This window comes from Myotis davidii, unplaced genomic scaffold (assembly GCF_000327345.1).
Source record: "Myotis davidii unplaced genomic scaffold, ASM32734v1 scaffold616, whole genome shotgun sequence".
Taxonomy (NCBI): Eukaryota; Metazoa; Chordata; class Mammalia; order Chiroptera; family Vespertilionidae; genus Myotis; species Myotis davidii.
Window position 1 is genome coordinate 3198766 of NW_006291965.1, and position 22391 is coordinate 3221156.

At 42.0% G+C, this 22391-nt stretch overlaps 1 protein-coding gene across 1 annotated transcript in view; it reads right to left on the minus strand.

Annotated features, from left to right (window-relative positions):
* The window catches only part of PIP5K1B (phosphatidylinositol-4-phosphate 5-kinase, type I, beta), a 309531-nt gene that overhangs the window by 272227 nt on the left and 14913 nt on the right, over window positions 1–22391 (minus strand). The window lies entirely within an intron of this gene.

Consider the following 22391-nt stretch of genomic DNA (forward strand, 5'->3'; position numbering starts at 1 on the left):
ATCACCTGGGAATCTTTTTAAAATCCTGATTTCTGGGCCTCATCCTCTGGAAATTCTGTTTCTTTGTTATGGGGTGAGGCCACAACATTAGTAACAAACAGAATTTCCAGAGGATGGGGCCCAGAAATCAGGATTTTAAAAAGATTCCCAGGTGATTCTAATGTGCAGCCAAGGTTGAGAACCCCTGCTCTAGGGTGAAGGCCATTTCCCCGGCCTGCACGCCCCGACTGGCACTCACATTCCTGTGAAAAGCCCTTCCTCCGCACGGCCACATCTTATCCTGTTTACACTGATGAACTCTACTGGCTTCTCCCTGACAGCTCCCTCAAACTGCCCCACTGAAAAGATCCACAGGCCCCAGCTGGGTGGCTGCTGGCCTTGGTCTATCCTGAGACTTTTGCTGAGTGGCCTCAAACCCACCACTAGTGCCAAGTTTGCATCTATATGAACCTGGTGAGCACCACTTGCCCGTACCTGGTGACTCACGGAGAGCCTACGTCACATAACTCAGGTATCTCCAAAGGCTCTTTCAGTGACTGAGCCAAACAGGCAGATGGCAGGCAGAGGAAAATCTTGGGGTGCCTTGGGCCTTGTTGACCTGCCCCCAGGCTTCATACTGGTGGAAGCCAGCCTCAGTGCTCAGCTAGACCCCTCCCACACGCACCCAGGCCCAGCAGAAAGAGCCACAACCTCTGGATTGCTTTATAGCTCCCAGCAGGTGGCCCCGGGCTGGTAACAGGCAGCATCTGACATTGATCTGCACTGGAGTCCCTCCCAAGAGGCACCAGAACCAACACACCAAGGGCAGGCTTCAGACCACGTCAGAGCAGAACCCAGTTAGATCCACAAGCAGCATACCCAAAGGGAAATTTCTGCAGTCACCACATAATGCCAGAGAACATTCTGCTTCGTGGGGTCGCCCCGCAGAGCAGCTTGTACCATGTGGTTGGGGTCATTCCTCACCGCCAACCAGTCTGAGGGAAGCATCGAGGGGATCACTTTGTAAAGTACATGATTATCTAACCACAATGCTGAATACAGGAAACTGATGCAAAATAATATTGAATGTGAACTGTAATTGAACAATGAAATTACAAAAATACTACATGCACACACAAAAGATAGAAAATTATTTTTAAATATTCAGTAATAATTCATTTGTACCTGTTCTCTCTCACTGTAGTTAAGATTATCTTCCAACTCAGAAATTCCCTGATGTAGAAAGTGAGGAGACATAAATTTCTTATTTCTTATAACCTACCCTAGTCCTCCCCACACCCTACAACGGCCACAAAAACACTTCCAGTCAATGTGCGATAAGAAGTTTATCTGCCGCTTGAACAAAATGCTGGAGGCCCAGGGAGGAGAAAGAGGTAACTGGGGGCGGAGAGAGGAGGCACTACTATTTTATGTGGGGCGAGCAGGACACAGAAACCAAAGCCCTAGTCACCAAGTTTCCCTCCTTTACCTCTTTGTCCAGCGTCAGCCCCATTCACCTGGTTGTGCACAAACAAAGCTGCTCCTGGACATCCCCGGAGACACCGGTGGGTCCCATGCATGCAACGTCTTAGGGGTCCTCCATCCTCCTCACACTGACCCCTGACGGTGGTGCCTCTGCCCATGAAGCGGGCAGCCTGAGGTACAAAGTGCCTGGAGTATTTCCTTCTGCTTAATCTCTAAATGGCCTACGCTGGCTGCTTGGGCTTGCAGGATGTTCACAAGCCAAGTGTGCTTAGCTTGAAGAGTACCTTTAGCTTTGTCTCCAATATCGAAAATTCAGAAGAAACTGCAGAAATGACCAGGGGAATCTGATTCTTGCATAAAAGCTCAAAGGCTTACTCAGATGACGTGGCTAATACTCATGATACGATGTAAATGTGAAACCATTTTATGAAACGGCTTTTATGATTCTAATTTTGAAATATACAGGGTGGGACAAAATTAGGTTGACAGCTGTTCATATGGAAAAGAATACAATAATTAATAAATAATAATACAAGAATAAACTGTGTTTCACACACTCACAACTGTAAACCTCCTTTTGCCCCACCCTGCATACACACAGGATAGTTTACACATTCTTACATATATCTGTTTAGAAAAAAAGACTGGAAGGAAATACTCCAAAACCTTAACAATTATTTTGTCTGTGTTACGAAAATACAGGATATTTTTTACTTTATAATTTCTGTATTGTCTCTGTTTGGTTAAATGAGTGATTATATAAAAAGAGGTAAAATGGCAGTTAGAAACACTAATTAAATAGTTTTAAAATATAGATATAGTTTTAATTATTTCTGAGAGGAAGGGAGAGAGAAAGAAACATCAATGATGAGAGAAAATCATTGATTGGCTGCCTCCTGCACACCCACTACTGGGCACCAAACCCCCAACCCAGGCATGTGCCCTGACTGAGAATTGAACTGTGACCTCCTGGTTCATAGGCCGATGCTCAACCACTGAGCCACGCAAGCCGGGCTAATTTTAAAGCTAAAATTTAGAACCCTTAGAAATGACTTCATTCAACATTTCCCTCAGCCTCTCTTAATTTTGTAGGAAAACCTCAGATGACCCCTCAGATGACTTATGAGCCTGAAGTCTTACAACCAGCTGACAACTAGCCAAACAGTGGCTTGAACTTGGATCTTGTGACATTTACCGTCTGTGCCGCTCCCATGATATCACAGTGTCCTGGAGTGAGAGACTAATGAACTCCATAAGGAAATGCTCCATAAGGAAGGAGTAAGTTTTACTGTGCACACCTACACTTCTCATTAAATCAATATTTGTCTAGAGTCATATCATCGTTTTATGACATGCAAACAATTCGGTTGCTAAAGGAGCTCTGGTGACCTCATCAGAGCTATTGAACCAGAGTTCCAATTATATAGTTTTCACTCCTGCTTTGCATAGAAGCCCACTCTGGAGACATGCAAGATGAAAATATATCAGAAGGCATCTCTGTCCTAATGGAAGGCATCTCTATGACTACAGAGAAGAAACAGGTTATTTCTCTCTTCTGCTGTTACTAACTACACATATAACAGCCACTTAACTTCCATCCCACAGTATCATGCTGTATTAGAACTACTTAACCTTTATCCAGCTCCAAAATATGCATAGAAACCAGACAGACTGAAGACCTTCTTCAAAAGCACCTGTGTCCGAAAGGGCTTTAAGTACTTCCTATTTATAAATATGAAACCTTATAACAACAAAGCACTGCTTAAGTCTGACAAAAAAGATCAGTTCTGAGATCTTTCTTTTCCTAAGGGATAAATGTCAGACATTCAATGCAAACAGGCATACAGAGGAGCCTTGGAAGTGGCTTCCTATTGTGCCCTGCTTATCGTGAGCTGGTTGGGCTGGGAACGCATTCTAGGCAAGGGGTGGGCGGTGGCCTGGGAGGACACAGGAAAAGGGGACTGGCCACACACCACAAGTCAAAGAACTGTTTTTCAGATAAGCAAAGAGACTCTACCCACGGTCACAGCAGGTAGCTCATTTCCTGCCCAATGTGCTAATCAAAAACATACTACATGAACCCAAGAGATATTTATGGCAGGCAGAGAGCATGCAGGCGTCTGGACAATACATTGGTTACCTGTTAACAGTAATTAACTAGATTTAGAACCTGAAGTACATGTTGCATGAATAGAAGGCAAAGCCTAGAGCAGGGGTGGGCAACCTTTTTGTGAGTGCGTGCCAAACCAGCAAAATCTCTGACTCAAAATTCTTCTGCATGCCAACCCTAATTTTTTGAGAACATGTTACGCCTACTTGATATCTCTTCAAGTTTCTCTTAAGAAACTTGAAGAAATAATAAAATTCATTCGAGTATATGATGATGAAAAATACATTTATTTTTTAATGTATACATGTACACTGATAGTCTGACAGAAAACTTTATGACTCCCTTTGATATTATGAAGCATAGAAATTGCTCTTCCCCTCTCTTGTCAATCCATGTCTATGGTCTTTAAGATAACTTGTTATGTAAAATTATTTATTTATCTAAGATGCACCTACACTGCATTTATCTGAAAAATAAAAAGTCGATATTAAGAAATAAATTGTAAATGGAAGATTATAAGAGAGGGTTTCGCGGGCCAGCAAAAGTTACCGGCATGCCATGTTTGGCATGCGTGCCAGGGGTTGCTCACCCCTGGCCTAGAGCATGAGTAAGCACAGCAGAGCGGGGACCGCCTGAGATGAGCTGTGGAAATGCTGACATTGGGAAGAATTCATGGTAGAAGCAACCCAGGGAGAAACTGAGGGAAAAGCAGGCTGCAAGATATCTCAGATTGCCAACATTCCTCCCACCAAAAGTGGGAGGAGGGCATTGAGGAAAGCCCTAGAGGAAGAAGGAAGCTTATGTTTAGCTGTAAATGCTAAATTCTTAAATGTTTTAAAGTTTTAAGGAAATAATGTGCTAAAGTGATCTCTCTTCTTTATCAGTCAAAATAATGCCTCCCAAAAGGAGCAAGGACCATACCCATGTACCCCTCAATCGAAGACTCTCAACTCTGAGAATTCAGTCCAAGCAAATAAGAAGCAAAAGACTAGATTTTGCATGAAGATGTATAATATATTGTGGTCTCTAAGAGCAAAAGCAAAAACAAAAACACTGGATCCTACTGGATGACTAACAACAGGGGAAATTAGACTAGGCAAGAGTAAATTAAGGCATGGGAAGTATTTTCAACTCCTTTAGAAATGATCACATGAAGATACATACGGAGGAAAATAGGAAGTTTAAAAATTTAAAAGTGAACATTCACTATGGTTACAACTAAATCAAAGTGGTGGTGCTGGGGAGGAGCTGCCCAGAGTGTCAGGCTCAGGAGCCGATAGTGCCCAGGACGGTCTGGGGTAGGCGGATGAAGAATGGAGGTGCTGAAGGCAAGGGCCCCTTGGGTGAAGTCCTGGAGCTGGTTTGGGGGTGTGAAGGAGAGGCCCCACTGTCGTCCGGAATCCCGGGGGGTGGGCCTGAGCTCTAACCAAGAAAAGATGTAGTTTCCCTTCGGTCAAACAGGGCCCAAGCACAGCGCTTCATTAACCTTGGGTTGAAGGGTTGAGAATAAGGATGGTCTTGTAGGACCCTGAAGGAGGGAGATGTGAAGGAACTTGCGGATTAAAAGACAGTGGAGCCTGTAAGGGTCTGTTTAATACCAAAAAAAAAATCTAGAAGGTTCCATTTAGAAAGTTGGCCACACTTACTGAGGAACATGAGAATGGACGTGTAACTGCTTGATAGAACACAAGGGCGGGAACGGGGCAAAGTGGTTAGTTTCACTCCCACCCCTTGCCATCCCCAACTTTCAGATAAGAAAACTCAGAGCCAGGAAGGCATACCAACTGCCTGCCCAAGATGACAACCAGCTCACAGCAGTGACAGGGTTAGCACCGGGGCTTTCTCATTCCAGCCTTTTGTACATTATTCCACACTCTCATCAACCTTAAGTCGACGAACCCAGAATTCTCCCACCATATCTGAATTAACTTGAAGTAATCATTTTTCTAACCATTTTCACTATATGAGCACTATTGCTTTATTTTATAATTGGAGGAAATTCAGGAAAGCCAAAAAAAAAGAAGAAAATCAACTTTAGTTTCCATTTATAAAATTTTAAAAATTCTCATTATTTCTGTTAAATTTACCTGGTTGTCTTGGCCCATATTCATAGCTGGCGGGTGTTTATTTCATTGTGTGAATATTTATTCTATAGGTTTAGCTAATGCATTGAAGTGTGTCACCAGCCACACAAAAAATATGGATTTTTAAGATTTCTATCCAAGTCTGAAGGATCTTTCTTAAGCTGGCACAAAGACAAACCTGAGGGCCTGCCACTGGAAACTTCTGTGCAGGCTGACTGACCCTCAGTAACTGGGCTATGGCATAGGAATAGAATAAGCTGTGAATTTCTTTAATTATCCTCTCATCCTCCAATTTTTCTGTTATGTGCGTTAAGAAGACCTAAAAGATACTTTTCTCAAATGCTTTGATGTCTATGGATTTATCTTCCGGTACCAATCTAAAACCCTTATCTAAAAAGAAAACGAAATGAATGGTCCCTACATATTAGCAAAACGACGCTGGTTCCTAAGGATCAACGCAATCTCTTCTACGGACTTATAAATCGTTTACAAGGTGGTAATTCAGAATTTTTGCAAGGGAGCATGTCTACACTGACAGGTTTAGGAATCCAACCTTTTCAAAAGCTATCCAGCCTGGCTGGTGCTGCTCAATGGTTGGGCGTCAGCCTATGAACCAGGAGGTCCTGGTTTGATTGCCAGTCAGGGTGCATGCCTGGGTTGCGGGCTCAATCCCTTGTGGGGAGCGTGCGGGAGGCAGCCTATCATTGAGTCTCTTGCATCATTGACGTTTCTATCTCTCCCCCCTCTCCCTTCCTCTCTGAAATCAATAATATATATATTTGCATGTCTCTGGCTTCTGGATCCTCTCCCTCTCTCAAAGATTTACTCAGTGATCACCGCGGTAGCTCAGAGGTGGTATCTGCTAATTCCTTCAACACTCTGAGACGCAATCTAGTGTGCTCTAGAGATGTGAACTTATTAAAAGTACCCAGATGCTCCTTTATCCATCTTCTAAATCCCTTTTAATTAATTCCTTTTCATTTGAAGATCATTCTCTTTGCTAGAGAAGTAAAAGCAAATCAGTTTTGTATATGTTATCTATTAATGCTAGCCTTACCCCCTTACTCTGTCTCTATTCTTCTAGCTCCATACACAACTAAAAAGCAAAACAAACTAAAGCTATTCTCAAAATACAATTACATACCACACATACTGCACGCGTACACACACACACACACACACAGTTCAACCTAGTCAGTAAATATTAACACAAAATGTCATTCTATAACAAACCACGAAAACAGTAATGCTGACGACATTGCAGAGAAATGGACATATCCATGTATTTTTTGATAATGTAAGTGTGTCTTTGGACACCAAATACATAAGATGGCCATGCTCTTTGTTCCAGGAACCCTACACCTGAACATTTATCTAAAGGGACACATCACAAAAGAAAAGAAGGTCCAAATATACAAATATGTCTAGCGGAATCTCATAAAGCCCCAAATTGGATACAGTCAAGTATCCAACAACAGAAATGGCTAAAGGAACCACAAAATACCAACTGCGGAAGGCCGAAAAACGCCCCTCCCCAATAAGTGTCCATGTCTTAATCCCTAGAACCTGTGAATATGCTGCCTTACACAGTGAAAAGGAACTTTCCAGATGTGATTAAATGAAGGATTTTGAGACGGGGCGATATTCTGGATTATCCTGGCCCAACGTAACATAAGGGTCCACATAAGAGGGGGGCAGGAGGGCAGAGTCTGAGAAAGCGCAATGACAGCCGCAGGGTGAGCGGTGTAGATTGAAGACAGGGGAGAGGAGGAAGGAGAGAGAATTGAAGATGCTATGCCACTAGCTAAAAACAGGAGAAGGGGCCATGAGTCAAAGTATATGGCAGCCTCTAAAAGCTAGAAAGAGCAAGAAAGCAGATTCTCCCTGAGAGCCTCAGGAAGAAACAGCCCTGCCCACACCTCAACTGTAGGCAGTCCGACCTCTAGCACTGCGAGACAACTTTGTGCCCTTCTAAGCCACTAAATTTGCAGTCATTTTTACAGCAATGTTATTGTTATGGTTAATGTTATGGTTGCAAGCTATTATGCAACCATAAAAATGATAAACCTGGGAACTGTAGACCAACAGAAGACTAATATTAATATATGCAAATAGAAAATTTTATGCACACAATTACTACTATGTAAAATATATATGAACATAGATTAAGATTAAAATATACCAGTATATTCAAAGACCTCTTAACTGGTCTCCCTGCTTCTGCCTTGAACCCCTAGAACCTGGAATAGCCAGGCGGGGGGTCCTTTTTAAATGAAATCAGATCACCTTACTCCTCCACTCAAAACTCTCCAAAGGCTCCTGTCTCCTCAAGGAACAAAAAGCCCGAGTACCAAGAAGAACCTACAAAGCCCAGGTCCACAGCAGTGCACAGCTCTGCGGAAAGCCATGCACATGTACTTTATGTGGCTGGCATCCCCAAACGTGCAATACACCCCTGCTTGATACGTGTTTGCGGGCCCTGACCCCTCTCTCTGGCCTTCCCCTTACTATTGTCTGTCTAGTTGACTCCACGCCAGCCTCACTGGCCAACTTGCAATTCCAGGAACATCCCAAGCACAGCCCTGCATATGCTTCGCACACACTGACCCTCTGCCCGAAGCACTAACTACCCAGGGGCAGGGTTCCTGGAACCAAGGGCATGGACATCTGATGCACTTGCTCTCCAAATACACAGCTACACTGTCAGTTTCCCTACCATCCATCAGCATTGTTATTTTTTAAAATCACTTATAGGTATGTTTCCATGGTTTGTTACAAGATGCTATTTTTCTACTGTTAATTTCTTTACTGGCTAGGTGGAACCTTTTTTGGCCTACAGGTGCATGTCTAAGTGTGTAGTGTGTGTGGTATGTCGCTTGTATTCCCATGATTCATTATCTTGCTTCCTTCCAGTTTGCTTCAATGTCACCACCTTATGAAGAGACTTTTCTTAACCACCTTTTATTAAATAACAAGCCATCACCCCCACCCCAGGATGCCCCATCACTCTTACCCTGCTGTACTTTTCTCTATTGCGTGCAGTACCAGCTGTCATAGTAAGAAATACCTTTTACCCACACCCTGAATTAGGATGTAAACGCCATGAGGCACAGACTCTGGTAGTGCCGTTCATTAGCGCATCCCCGGAGCCTAAATGAGTTCCCATGTGGATGTGCAATAAGTATTTGTTGAGCGAGTGACTTAAGATTACAGATGACTTCAGAGGCATGAAAACAGCTTCCATTTTAATACAGCTGGTTTAGAGGTGAGCCATATAGCTTCATTCGGTGTAGTCACAAAACTGTTTTTAATAAACCAGCAGCTAAGAAACTTTTGATGACGCTATGTTTAGAAACTCAGCTCAATTGCAGGTCTTCCGAGCACGCCTTTCAAAAATCCAAATTAATAATAAAATGTCCCCTGAAGCCACGTTGGTTCCTTTTGATGCTCTCTCCCCATCTCTCTCATGAAGTTTCATCATATTTGTATCATTAGCATTTAATTTTTTCAGAATCTCTCATCCCTTCTGAGTCACATAGCCCTTAAAAGCTTGAGAGCCAATGTATTTCCATGGATTGTTTTAAAATCTGCTTTCCTAAAGCCCTGCTACTATGTTTCATGGCCAGAGTTATTTCTCTCTGGTGCAAATTCCAACAGGCCTAAGACAGAAAATAGACCAGGTGAGTTGGGCGTGTCTTGTAGAGTCAGAAATAAGGGGGTGCTAAAACAAACAAACAAAACTCCACAACGATGGGTGTGTGTCCACGGAGCCAATGGAAGCAGAAAGTGAGAAAGGAGGTACAGCTGGAAAAATCTGAGCAAGAAAAAAAAGTAGGTTTGGATTATAGCTCAAAGTATAACGTAAATATGAGTCCATAGTTATATAATAAGCGACTGAGTACACAAAGGAGGAGAACAGACAAACCTCCCCTGCAGAAGAATTTCACCTACGTTTATAGATACTCCTCCTTCAAGAAGGAGGACATAACTCCCAACCTGAGTGTGCGTGGCACACAGTGATGTCCTTCCACACAGCACCGTATGGAAAGGGAGGGGGAAAGAAAGGTAGTCGAGAAACCTGGTACACTTTACGTCAGCCAGGCAATCAAGATCAACATCAACGGTGATATCATGTTGATAGCGTGTACCTCTGATATGATGTGATGAGAACAGCACCCAGTCTCCCCAGAACACATTAACCTCAGTTGAACCATGAGAACAACATCAGACAAGTCTCTATTGAGGGACATTCTATAAACAACCAGACAGTGATTCTCAAAACTGTCAAAGTTATTGAAAAGAAGGAAAGCCTGAGAAACTGTCACAACCAACAGGAGCCTAGAGAGACATGACAAATAAATGTAATGTGGTATCCCAGATGGGACCCCAGACAACAGCAGCAGAAAAAAGGGTGGTAGGGAAAACCAGCCAATCTGAATAAAGCATGGGCTTTGGTTAATAATCTATCAATGTTGGTTCATGAGTTGGGACAAAAGTAGATAATGTTAAGGTAACGATAACTGGGTGTGAGGTATAGGAGAATCCTCCATACCATATCCTCGAGAGTTCTCCATATCTAAAACTCTTCCCTAAAATAAAAAGCTTGTTAAAAATAATTCCAGATCATGATCACTGTCTTAAATGGCTCCTCCATCTTCTACATCATAAAGTAATTCTTCCTCAGTGGTTAGTGTTAAGTCCAATATAGTACCTCCCTTGGTTGTATTCTGAGAAGGGACCAAAAAAAAAAAAAAGCCCAAAAGATACTAGGTTTTTATTTTGTTTTTAGCCCAATTGCCCAGCCTGCAGAAGCTGAGATGGTCATCTCCTATTGCCTCCTCAGTTTTGCAGTCTGTATCAACAAGGTATTATCTGCCTCAGCCTCCATCTGTCTGGTTAGCAGAAGGTCTCCACATCAATCCAAACTAATGGGCATTTTTCTCCCTTTTAGCCTCACCAAAGCTCTCCAGGATGGTTCCTTCATCAGAGTGTAGATTTATAGATAAATATGTTCTTTCTTCTTTATCAATCCTGTTTCTCCTCTTCTCTTCCATAGACGGAGAGACATTCCTATTCGTGTAGACTTGGGACCAATTGAGCAGGAAGCCATGGGAACAAGCATCAGTCACCATGTTAAAGAAAAGAGGATGGAGAAAAGGAGTAAGACCTTCCAGATCTGGTCCACTGGACACAGTCTGGCCTCACCTGCCTGCTCCCACCAGTCCTCACGGCCAAGTTCTTAACCAAGCAGGAGAGATAAGCAGGCGGCAGCTTTGAGCCTCTGTTCTCGTCCTTGCCTTCCCCCTAGAACATTTCCCTGTTCTCCTGTTTCTTCTAGCTTCCTTAATCCTGTGACTCTCACACTGCTGTGATCTTTTCTTCTGAACTCTTTTTGTTGTTGTTGTTAATCCTCACATGTGAATTTTTTCCCATTGCTTTTCAGAGAGAGTAGAAGGAGGTAGAGAGAGAGAAACATCAATATAAGAGAGCCTGGGACCCTCTGGTTGACTCCCACGCATGCCCGACTTGGGGCAGGGAGCGAGCCGAAACCCAGGTATATGCCCTTGACTGGGAATTGAACCTGGGACCCTCTGTGTGCCAGCTGCCACCCTAATCACTGAACAATACTGGCCAGGGCTCCCTCTTAACTCATATGAATCATGTCTTACTTACTCTGCTTTCCCAGCACTATTGGTCATGGTCCATGAGCGTATCTCCTCAACTGCACTGTAAGCTCTTCATTGGGGTGAACTTCATCTACTTTTCTGTACACAGTTTATGTACTTATTGATCTCGCAGCTGTCCAGCAAACATTAGCAAATATTTGAGCATTTACTCCTGAGTGTTTGTTTATTTTCCAACAGCTCAATGAGGTAGGAAATAATTACCCCCATTTTACAGCTGAAAACAGTGAGAAATAAAGGAGTTGATTGGCTTTCCTAGAGTCACACAGAAGTTACAGAGCCAGAATTAGAACCCAAATTCAAGCTCTTAATCTGCCTCTGAATAAATACTGCCTAGTGAAATGATCCCGTACAGAGTCTAGGTATTTTAATAAGTGACGAGTGCAGAAGGAAAGTTAAAAACCCTGGATCTGTGGACCCCACACTGACTGAGAAAATTTTGATTCAACCCCTCCCTCCAAACCTAAAAATGACATAGAGTTTGTGTACAGCACAGACTATAGGACTCAAGGAAGATAGTACTTTTAAAAAAATTTACTGATTGATTGAATTTAGAGAGAGAGGAAGAGTGGGATAAAGAGGGAGGGAGGGAAGAAGAGAGGGAGGGAGGAGGAGGTGGAGGAGGGAAGAGAGAGAGAGAGAGAGAGATTGATTGATCAGCTGTCTTACATATTGGGATGATGCCCCTAACCAACTGAACTACCGGGCCAGGGCAAGAAGGTACTTTTTAGAAATGTCTTTAGGAAGCACTGTGGCTAGTCTTCATTCTTCACACATTGGCCGGATAGAAGGACTTATGGACACAGAATGAACAAATAGAGGAAACCAAAATATGCAAGACTGTACAATTTGGACTGCAATGCCAGGCTGACTCGTATGCTTTGACGAAACTGGGCAGAGAGAGAGAAGGCACCGTGTGAGAAGAATAATCAGAACCCAGCCCCACACGCCGTGACCACGGACAACACACAGCCAGGTTCTCTTCAGTCGTCTGCTTCTCATTTCCCACTGGCGAGCCTGTGCTTGGATGATCAGCTTCTTAAAAGATTTCTAAAAATAAGTCACCACCAAATTCTATTACACAATACACAAGTATTGACATTCGCCTGATGGCCCACAGCCAGATTCAACAACCTTCCTTCTACTCCCTACGGGGGGAAAGGTGCTGAGCTCCGCAGCAGGTGCAAAGCATCAAAACTGGGAAAAGGCTCCAATTCCTTCTCCATCACCACCAGCAGCACCACCACCAGATGGTGAGCTTTTAAAGAATACCTGCACACGGCGCCAACAAGCAATTGTGATGCCCACTCCATCCAACCAAGAATTACCAGGCTTTGCCCGAGGGGCAGGCAGACCTCTTCACTACGCTTATGCCAGCTGCCACTTAGCTCTGAGCTCCCCCAGAAAGCCTTGACCAGGAGAACATTGGCCTTCCTACATGTTCTGTTCTTTCAGACCCCACTATCTTCTGTTTACCAGGCCCACGTGTCTGGTTTAGCTATCAGACTTGAGACCAGCATCTTCTCTTCTGAGGGCCATAGTTCTGAGTTTCCCAAGAAATATGCATGAAGACTACATGAAACATATGACAGTGGATACCCGGGTGGACTAAAGGGGAAACACTGCAGAGTATAAGTTAGGAATGATACGGGAATGAATTTCCTTTGACTACCCAATATGCCCAAACCAAATGAATACATAATTTCATAAACACCTGAATAGCATTATTAAACAAGCAAGAGTGACTCATGTCATTTTTTTTGAGTAAAGGGAATTGTTTTGGACAAAGTTTTATTAAGAAATAAACAAGAGAGATCCTTCTTCCCTCCAAGAACTTAGAATCCAGCTGAGAAGACAAAAACATACCTGGAAGGTGATAAGTCCCATAACAGAGGTATAAATAAAATGCTCATCTCCACCACCTCATTACTGATTCCAGTGTCAGGAGATTCTAGAAAGCGATCTACCTTGGGACTAGCTCACCAGAGCCCGCTAAGGGCATGGTTGTGGGAGCAGAGTCCCTGGAGGATGAAGTGGGCTGGAAGGAGCGGTAAGTCAGCTTCCTCACTTCCCAGTCTCCTTTTACCCACATTATAACGATGGTTGCAATTTGCTTATTATAAAATACTTCCCGAAGAACAGTGAAAAACAGGCAATTTTCAAAAGCTGGGAGCATAATTCTAACATCTTACCGCTTTTTAAAGTGTAATTTTCAGAGCAATTTCATAGCACGTGTTAGCTCTTGTGCCTATCTTCAAATCTGGAGTGAACCACTACACATACCAGAAGCTTAATTTGGAACCCTGAGGCGGGCTTATACCCTAACTCCGCCACATTCGACACTTTTGCTATCTTTCTTTTTGTTTTGTTTTGTTTTTTTGTTAATCCTCACCTAGGTATATTTTTCCCTTTGCTTCCAGAGAGAGTAGGAGAAAGAAATATCCATGTGAGACACATCAACTTGCCTCCTGCACATGCCCCGACTCAGGGTGGGGAGCGAACCCAAAACCTAGGTACATGTCCTTGACAGGAAATTGAACCCAAAACACTTGAGTGCTTGGGCCAACACTCTAACCACTGAGCACACCAGTCAGGGCTGTCAGCCTTCTTTTAATTGCAATAACTTCCCCTAATCAAATGTGTTTGCCTGGCTCCTCTAATCTAACTATATATATAAAAGGCTAATATGCTAAGTGTCTGACCACCCGACTGGTCGCTATGACACGCAATGGCCACCTGGGGGCAGATGCTCAATGCAGGAGCTGCAGTGACTTGGCAGCGGTGGTTCTTGGGTGACGCATCCTGAAATCAGAGAGGAGGAGCCCGATTCCTCACTGGGCCACACGATTCCACCTTTGGCAGTGGGTTATGCTGTTGCTGGGGCACTGTTGGCCCCAAATCTGGTTTACTTGCACTTGCAATCCACACCCTGTACAAGAGCAACTTTGCAGAGTACCCTCTCGTACTCTGGGACTCCTCAGGAGGTGTCAGAGAGCTGGTTTCAGCCCAATCCCCACAGGCCAGGTTAGGGGATCCCACCTGGTGGAAGGACCCTGCTCACTCTGCAGATGCTGGGGAGGGACCATAGGAGGTTGGCTCCAGGGCATGTCCAGCCCATCTCGCCCAGTCCCACCCCGCCGGCCATCTTCTACTTAATTTCCTTTCAATGTGCACGAATCTGTGCACCGGGTCACTAGTCTATTATAAATTCCTGGAGGATGAAGACCACTAATTGGTTTTATAATTGTCTCCTCACCCCAACCCCTCACTCTAAATGTCATCCCCATTGCCTTCAGCACCCTATAGAAAGATTTGCTGGTAAAAGTGAGTGAAACAGCTTTTACTTAGTTCCTGCTATCTATATTACCTTATCTCAGTTAATCCTCTCAAAAAACGATTGAACGAGGCAATCACAACTTCAATTTAGAGGCTGTTCTTTGCTGGGAAAAGGGGTTGGGTCATCTTAGAGCTTGTCCATTGTACCCATTGGAACGTCAAGTTCGCCTCTCCTCAACCTCCCCTTCCTCTTATCCAGGCATCAGGGGTATCAGAAATCGTATTGGTGGATCAGATATTCATTAACTGAGGTTAAATGGAAATACTACAACTTTTAGTTCTAGAACAGCCTCTAAGATTCTAACACAGCACTCAAACATGACACATGACCCTTGAAACTCAATTATCACACATATTAAGAAGGATGCATCGGCTTGTGCTAAAGGTAACTTTCCTTAACAGTGATGACGATGGAGGTCTTATCTGTTAACTTGTTAATGATTGAAGGATGAGTAGCAGCAGCTTCCAACCCAGACCTGGGCACTTGCCTTTCCTAGGACTGAAAGGTCAGTGCCCCAGTCAGGCCCCATCTCAGGTTCGATCCTTTCTCATGAAAAGAGAAGGAATATTGGAGATACATCCTAAATTCAAAGCAATCAGGAAACCCATTATTCCTTTTCCGGTTTCCATCCTAGTTGGCTTGTTGTATTTGTGCTTTGTGTACTAGTATACGTAAAATGGGTGGGGCCCAATTTAAAGACCTAATGACATTCTTGGAATTTATTGTCTAGTTTCAATACAACCGGATGTGACAAGCTCAAGCGTTGTACTTCTCAAGATAGTCCAGGTCAAATTCCATTCGAATACCTGTGTTGGGCTTACTGAAATTCTCTGCTCTTCTAGAATTTAGTTGGACACGACAGTACTTAAGGTTGTGATATCAGTTAAAAATTAAGAAATTTGTTTTTTTATGAAATAAAAAATTTTTTCTAGTTAAATATGGGCTATGACAACAGGCCTAACATCTTCTTTAGGGTTTTTAATCAAAAAACAAACCTCATCTGCTAATACTAGTAGAGAGAACTTTTTGGGAATTGATGCTAGCTCCACTTAGGCATGAGGCCCATTTCTTCAATTACCCTATCCTCACCTCTACTGGAAGCACAGAGTGGACGGTCCCTGTGTCCCAATGCCTGGCTGTTGGTATCAGGTACTCCAAATCTTTTTGACCCTGCATATTATTTTTTACTTCTTATGATACACTTTCAAATGTGAATTATAATCTCATACTCTTCATATCATATTCATATGCAACCAAGTACACATGAAGATAAGCAAAACCATTAAAGCAAATTGTACAAAAGTAGTCTCTGCTTTCTCATCCTTAACAGTGTACCTGATTAATTATAGTCTTTCGTAATATTGTATCTATTTTTCCCAGTTATTTTACATAGGCTTTTAAACTTTTTTTATTTTTCATTCAATATTATTTTGTATTAATTTCAGGTGTACAACATAGTATTTAGCCAATCATATACTTTATGAAGTGATCCCCTCTATATTTCCAGTACCCACCTGGCAACATAGTTATTACAATATTATTGACTATATTTCCTATGCTGTATTTTATATCCCTGTGACTATTTTGTAAGTATCAATTTGTACTTCTTAATCCCTTCACCTTTTTCACCCAGTCTTCACACACACACACACACACACACCACACACACACACACTAGCTACCATCAATCTTCCCTGTACCTATGAGTCTGTTTCTATTTTATTTGCTCATTTATTTTGTTCTTTCAATTTCACATATAAGTGAAATCATATGGTATTTGTCATTTTCTGACTGACTTAGTTCACTTAGCATAATACACTCTAGGTTCATCCATGCTGTTGCAGATGGTAAGATTTCATTCTTTTTTATGGATAAGTAATATTCCACTGTATATATGTACCACCACTTCGATTTTAAAATCCTCACCCGATTTTATTGTTTTTTTTTAGATTTTTTTCTTTATTGATTAAGGTATTACATATGTGTCCTTATCCATTGATTTTTTAGAAAAAGGAGAGAGCAGGAGAGAGAGAAATTGATTGACTGTGTCCTGTACACACCCTGACCTGGGATCAAACCTACAACCTATGTATGTGCCCAGATGAGGAATCAAACCCACAACCTTTTGGTGTATAGGACAATGCTCCAACCAACTGAGCCACCTGCCCAGGGCTGTACCACCACTTTTTTATCCACTTATCTATGGATGAGTAACTGGGTTGCTTCCCTATCTCAGCTATTGTAAATAATGCTGCGATGAACACAGAAATGCATATATTCGTTTGAAGTAGTGTTTTGGGTTTCTTCAATATATATACACAGAGTGGAGTCAGCAGGTCATAACGTAGCTCCTTATGACTTTTAATTTCTTAAGGACCCTCCATACTGTTCTCCACAGTGGCTGCGCTAATCTGCATTTCCACCACCAGTGCATGGGTGTCCCCCTTTCTCCACATCTTCACCAACACTTGTTATTGTAGGTTTATGATGATGGACATTCTGACAGGTGTTAAGGTGATATCTCATTTTAGTTTCAATTTGCATTTCTCTGATGATTAGTGACCTTGAATATGTTTTCAAATGTCTATTGGCCATCTATATATCCTCTTTGGAGAAGTAAACACTCGAGTCCTCTGCCTATTTTTTTAAATTGGATTGTTTGGTTGTATTTGTTTGTTTGTTTGTTTGTTTGGTGTTGACTTGTATGAGTTCTTTATAAATTTTGGACAGTAATCCCTAATGGGATGTATCATTAGAGAGTATCTTCTTTCATTCAGAAGGTTATCTTTTTGTTTTGTTAATGGTTTCCTTTACTGTGCAAAACATCTTAGTTTGATGTAGTCCCATTTATTTTTCCTTTTGTTTCCCTTGCCCAAGGAGAAATGGAAAAAAATACTGCTAACAGAAATCTTAGAGATTTTACTGCCCACATAGGCATTTCCATATGTGGGCAGTATTTTATCTGTGGTTTCACTTTCCATGGTTTTAGTTATCTCTGGTCAACGTGGTCCTAAAATATTCAATGGAAAATTCCAGAAAGAAACAATTCATAAATTTTAAATTGCAACCTCTTCTGAGTAGTGTGATGAAATCTTGTTCTCTGCTGCTCTGTCCCACCTGGGACCTGGGACGTGAGTTATCTCCTTGTCTAGTGTATCATGCTATATACGCTCCTCGTCCATTAGTCACTTAGCCACCTCAATTATCAGATACACTGTTGGGATGCTGCAGGGCTCGTTTTCAAGTGACCCTTATTTACTTAATAATGCCACACTCACATAACTTTCATTACTGCATATTGTGATAGTTGTTCTACTTCATTATTATTTATTGTTGTTAATCTCTTCTTGTGTCTTTATATTAAACTTTATCAAAGGTATGTGTGCATAGGAAAAAAGGTATAGATAGGGTTTGAGGCATCTACTGAGGTCTTGGAATATATCTCCCAGGAGGAAAGGGGATTCCTGGACCTCCTTAGGAGGCAGTTTCAGAGGAATAGTCAAGTTACCCTAGGATCAAGGAGCATGGACTGTAGTGAGGTGTCACACCCATTGCTCTACCCTGAGACATAACCTATAGTCTCACAGCTAAGAGAGAAGGCTCTGGAGTTGGACAACCTGGCTTAGACACCCAGGTGTGTGGACTCAAGTAACTTACTTACTAGGTCTGCTCCATGGTTTCCTCGCTTATAAAATGGTGACAACAGTACCTACCCCATGGGTTGCTGTGAATATGCAACAAGTTAATGCCTGCTTATTGTTTAGAAAGTACCTGCAGTAAAGGAAGCACCCAAATAAGTGTTAATCATCAGCAACGAATGTAATGTGAGGGCCCCTCCTTCCTTTACACAACTTTCTGAACACAGACTATTTCCACAGTATTTTTTTATTTTATAATATCAGCTCTTACCCTCTACCCACTTTAGTTACTTCATGTTGTTTATTATCTTTATGTTTTAATTACCAATGTAACTGCTTTGTTTTTATAAAAAATGCATATATAAGGCAATATAGTAAATGATATAAAGGACTTTGTGAGAACAGCTATTTATTTTTAAATAAATTATTACAAAGTGTTACCCCCAATATCTCCAGTACCCAGCTGGCACCATGCATAGCTATTACAGTATTATTGACGATATTCCCTATGCTGTACTTTACATCCTCATCACTATTTTGTGAGTCGTCCAATTCAGGGATTACTTCTTAATTGGTATTTTTTAATCCCTTCCCCTCTTTTATCCAGTCCCCTGAACTCCCTCCCCTCTAGCAACCACCAGTCAGCTCTCTGTGTCTGAGTCTAGAAGAGCCATTTCCTGATTTTCCTGTTCCCACCACAAGTTCCACCTAAGACAACCAATCATAAAATATTCTGCTTTGCTGTCTTGGTAGTTATCTCTTTAACTCTTGATAACATGCTTGAATCTGTTGTTCATGATTCTTATCAGGGACTTTACTCCTACTGCCCCCTGGCCTCTACCCAAAGTTTTATCAATTATCATTTTAATTCCTCTGTTCATTACCTTTGTAATTTTAAGTGCTTACTAGTAAATTTTCATTTATGTTTCCAACAAAAAAATTTTTTTTTAGGTAAAACTATCTTTAATCACAGACAACATGATTATCTATGTAAAAATAAATTCCATGATGTTATAAAAGTTACTAGAATTAATACATGAGTTTAATAACTCTAGGAGTTCCCCTCATTTTGGTCAGGCATTATCTACGTCATTAAGCCAGTCAAACCCCTCTGCCATTTGACACAGGTCCTCAAATATTTCTACTATTATTTGAAGGTTTCATTAGCATTTGGGGGATGTCCAATCAACCTCAAACAGCCTTTCAGATTCCACAGTGTTAAAAATGCTTTCTAGATGACTTCTAGGAACTTCTCTTAATCCATCTAAATAGGAACCAATTGAAACACTGACTATCTTTGAATGTAAGGCATAGTGTTAAGCACTGTGTGGTATGATGATGACAACCACAAACCACATAATCTAAACTGAATAAGCAATGAACTTGTTTCATACATTGAGCATCATTTTTTACTGTGGACTCTATCATGCATTATTTGGTGCCCACCAGCACTGTTTTTCCTTAACATGTAAATGTGAGTTTTGCTTTCTTCAACAAATCTATATCCAAGATTCACTTCTTTTTAAAGATAAAAGGTCATTGTTCTCCTCATCCATGATGCGGGTATGTTTAAATTGTGGAACGCTGATAAGAACTTGAGCAAAGTGTCTCCTTGTACCCTTGGCCTCTGGGAACAGGGGAGGAGAATTCTTCTTTTATGGGAACCTCATCACAGCAGATGTTACATGCTTTGCTTCAGATCTGCTTACCCAGGGGTTATAGTCGTGACTTTCTGGACTTCCTGCTGTAATTCTTATGAAACAAATTCTCTAATGTGCATGATGCTTTTGTTCTAAAGGACCTCAAGGACCATCATTCTGTCTGCTCCACATCATGCCTTTGAAGTAGTCCAGGAGCCAGTGTACAGATTCTCATTCCACAGATGAGCAAAGAAAAAAAGGTACAAAAGAGGTCAAGCCACTGGATCAGGGGTCACTAGAGTGACAGGAGAGGGGCAGGGTGAGCCAGAATACCTGCTTCTTGGGCCACAGCTCTCGCTGCATCCAGATTCAGCCTGTGCAAATGAATGCAAAGTGTCATTGAAAAACAACAGGAAGTTCGACCCAATGAAACCAGGAGATAAACTCGGCTCACAATAAGCAATAGTAGTAGAGCTGCCAAAAGATATATTCTCTTCCTCTGAAAGTATTTCAAATAGTGGGAATGATACATGACAAGAATTCTGACAAGAAGGATAAACAACAGGAGTGGGTTTTGTGGGCTGTTTTTCAAATTAAATTTCTTTACTTTTTTTTTTTTTAGTGAGAAATAGAATATTCTTACAAACACACTGTAAGCAGGCATTTTCAATTTAGTTCAGGTACATTAACTGAGATAAATCCTAATAGAACTTTGAGTTGTTCCCTTTTCACTTCATTCTGCTAAAGAAGAATAAAAACAATTGAAAAGGAGGAGCAGCTAGTGTGCAGAGGACGCTGAGCTGAGGGGCTGGGTGGGAAACACGAAGCGGGCGATGTGGTCTCAGTGTCAGGACTCCGGTCTGCTGGGAGAGATAAGTAGAGAGCAACTGAAAAGTCAGCTTCAAAGAAAAGCTGCAAAAGAGTCGTAAGAGCAAGACTTCCACAGGGAATGTGCGCCTGAGAGAGCTCTCCAGGCAAGCGTGGGGATCAGAGGTGCCTTCCAAAACCATGATAAATGTGTGGTATCACGAAAATCTGATGTCATTTCCTTAAACAGAGAAGAAAATAGAAGATTTGGTAAGAAAAAAAGTGGAATATGAAGAAACGATATTGCAAATGACAATCAGGAAATGATTCTGTTCTCAGATATTTTCTCTTCTTAGTCTACAAACCTTTTCAGGGAAGTCTCATTTAATCCCATGGCCATAATCGCTGGTGAGAGAACATGAACATAACTTTCTGTCTCCATCAGGGAGCTGTCTCCTTCCATCCATACTCATACACCTTCCTTCTAGATCCCTCCACCTGGATGTCCTGTGGGTATCTTAACCGCTTCCCCTCTCATGGCTTGCATCACTGCCCAGAGACCATAACACAGCCAGCATCTCCATCATGGACGTCTCTCATTACAGCCGCATTCCGCCTAGTCATCCCACAGGTTTACCAAGTGCATGTGCAAAATCGGAGGCATTATCACAGCCTTTGCCACATGTATATGCTGCCTCTTCCCTGTACTCACGCTCAGTTCATCGTCATTCTCCAATCTCTCCAGCCACTCAAGCCCAAAACCAGAGAATCATCTTCTACTCCTCCCGTTCCCTCAAAATTCATAGGAAGTGGTCATCAAGGCCTACAAAACCCACCTCCTAAATCTCAAATCTGCTCATTTTCCTCATCCTCACTAACTTAATTTAGATCCTCATAATCCCTCTTACCACCAGTCTCCTTGTCTCCAATCCCTTTCTCCTCTCATTCATCTCCCAAACTATATAGTCCATGTTGCTGGTCTAACATAAAACATGAGCTCATCCATGAAAATCTTCTAGCTGTTGCCTCATTGCCTATAGAAGAAAAGTTCAAACTCCTTAGCATGTCTGGCAAGATGTCCATGGTCTGGCTCCAGGATACCCCTCCAATCTCTTTCCATTCACACCCGCCCTACGCAATATCAGATTGCACAGCTCCAAAATACACTAACTTTTATGAACTCATGTATTTTTATGTGTTGTGCCCAGTACAGAGTAAGGAATTAGGAATGGTAGTTGCTGTCACTACGATACAACTACAAGGATAACAGTCACAGGACAATGATGAATGTCAACTAGGGCTAGACTGTGGATAGTCTTACGAACCAAACCAGGGCTTTAAATTTTAGACATCGTAAAGTATCCAAGGATTTGGGGGCAGAGTGGGGACAAAATTATAACCTCTGGTAGCAGGTATTATAATTGATTAAAGATAGTCATAGAGGGAGATGTGAAAGCTGTTTGGAAAGCTGCTACCATAGTCCAGGTAAGAAGAGGAATATAAGTGAGAATAGAGGAGAACATTTTTTAAAATACCTCAGGACTTGTTAAGTGCACAGAAACAAGTAATAAAAAGACCAGTAAAATTACAAAAGCAGATTAAAAAAATGAGAGTATCTGATAAATTA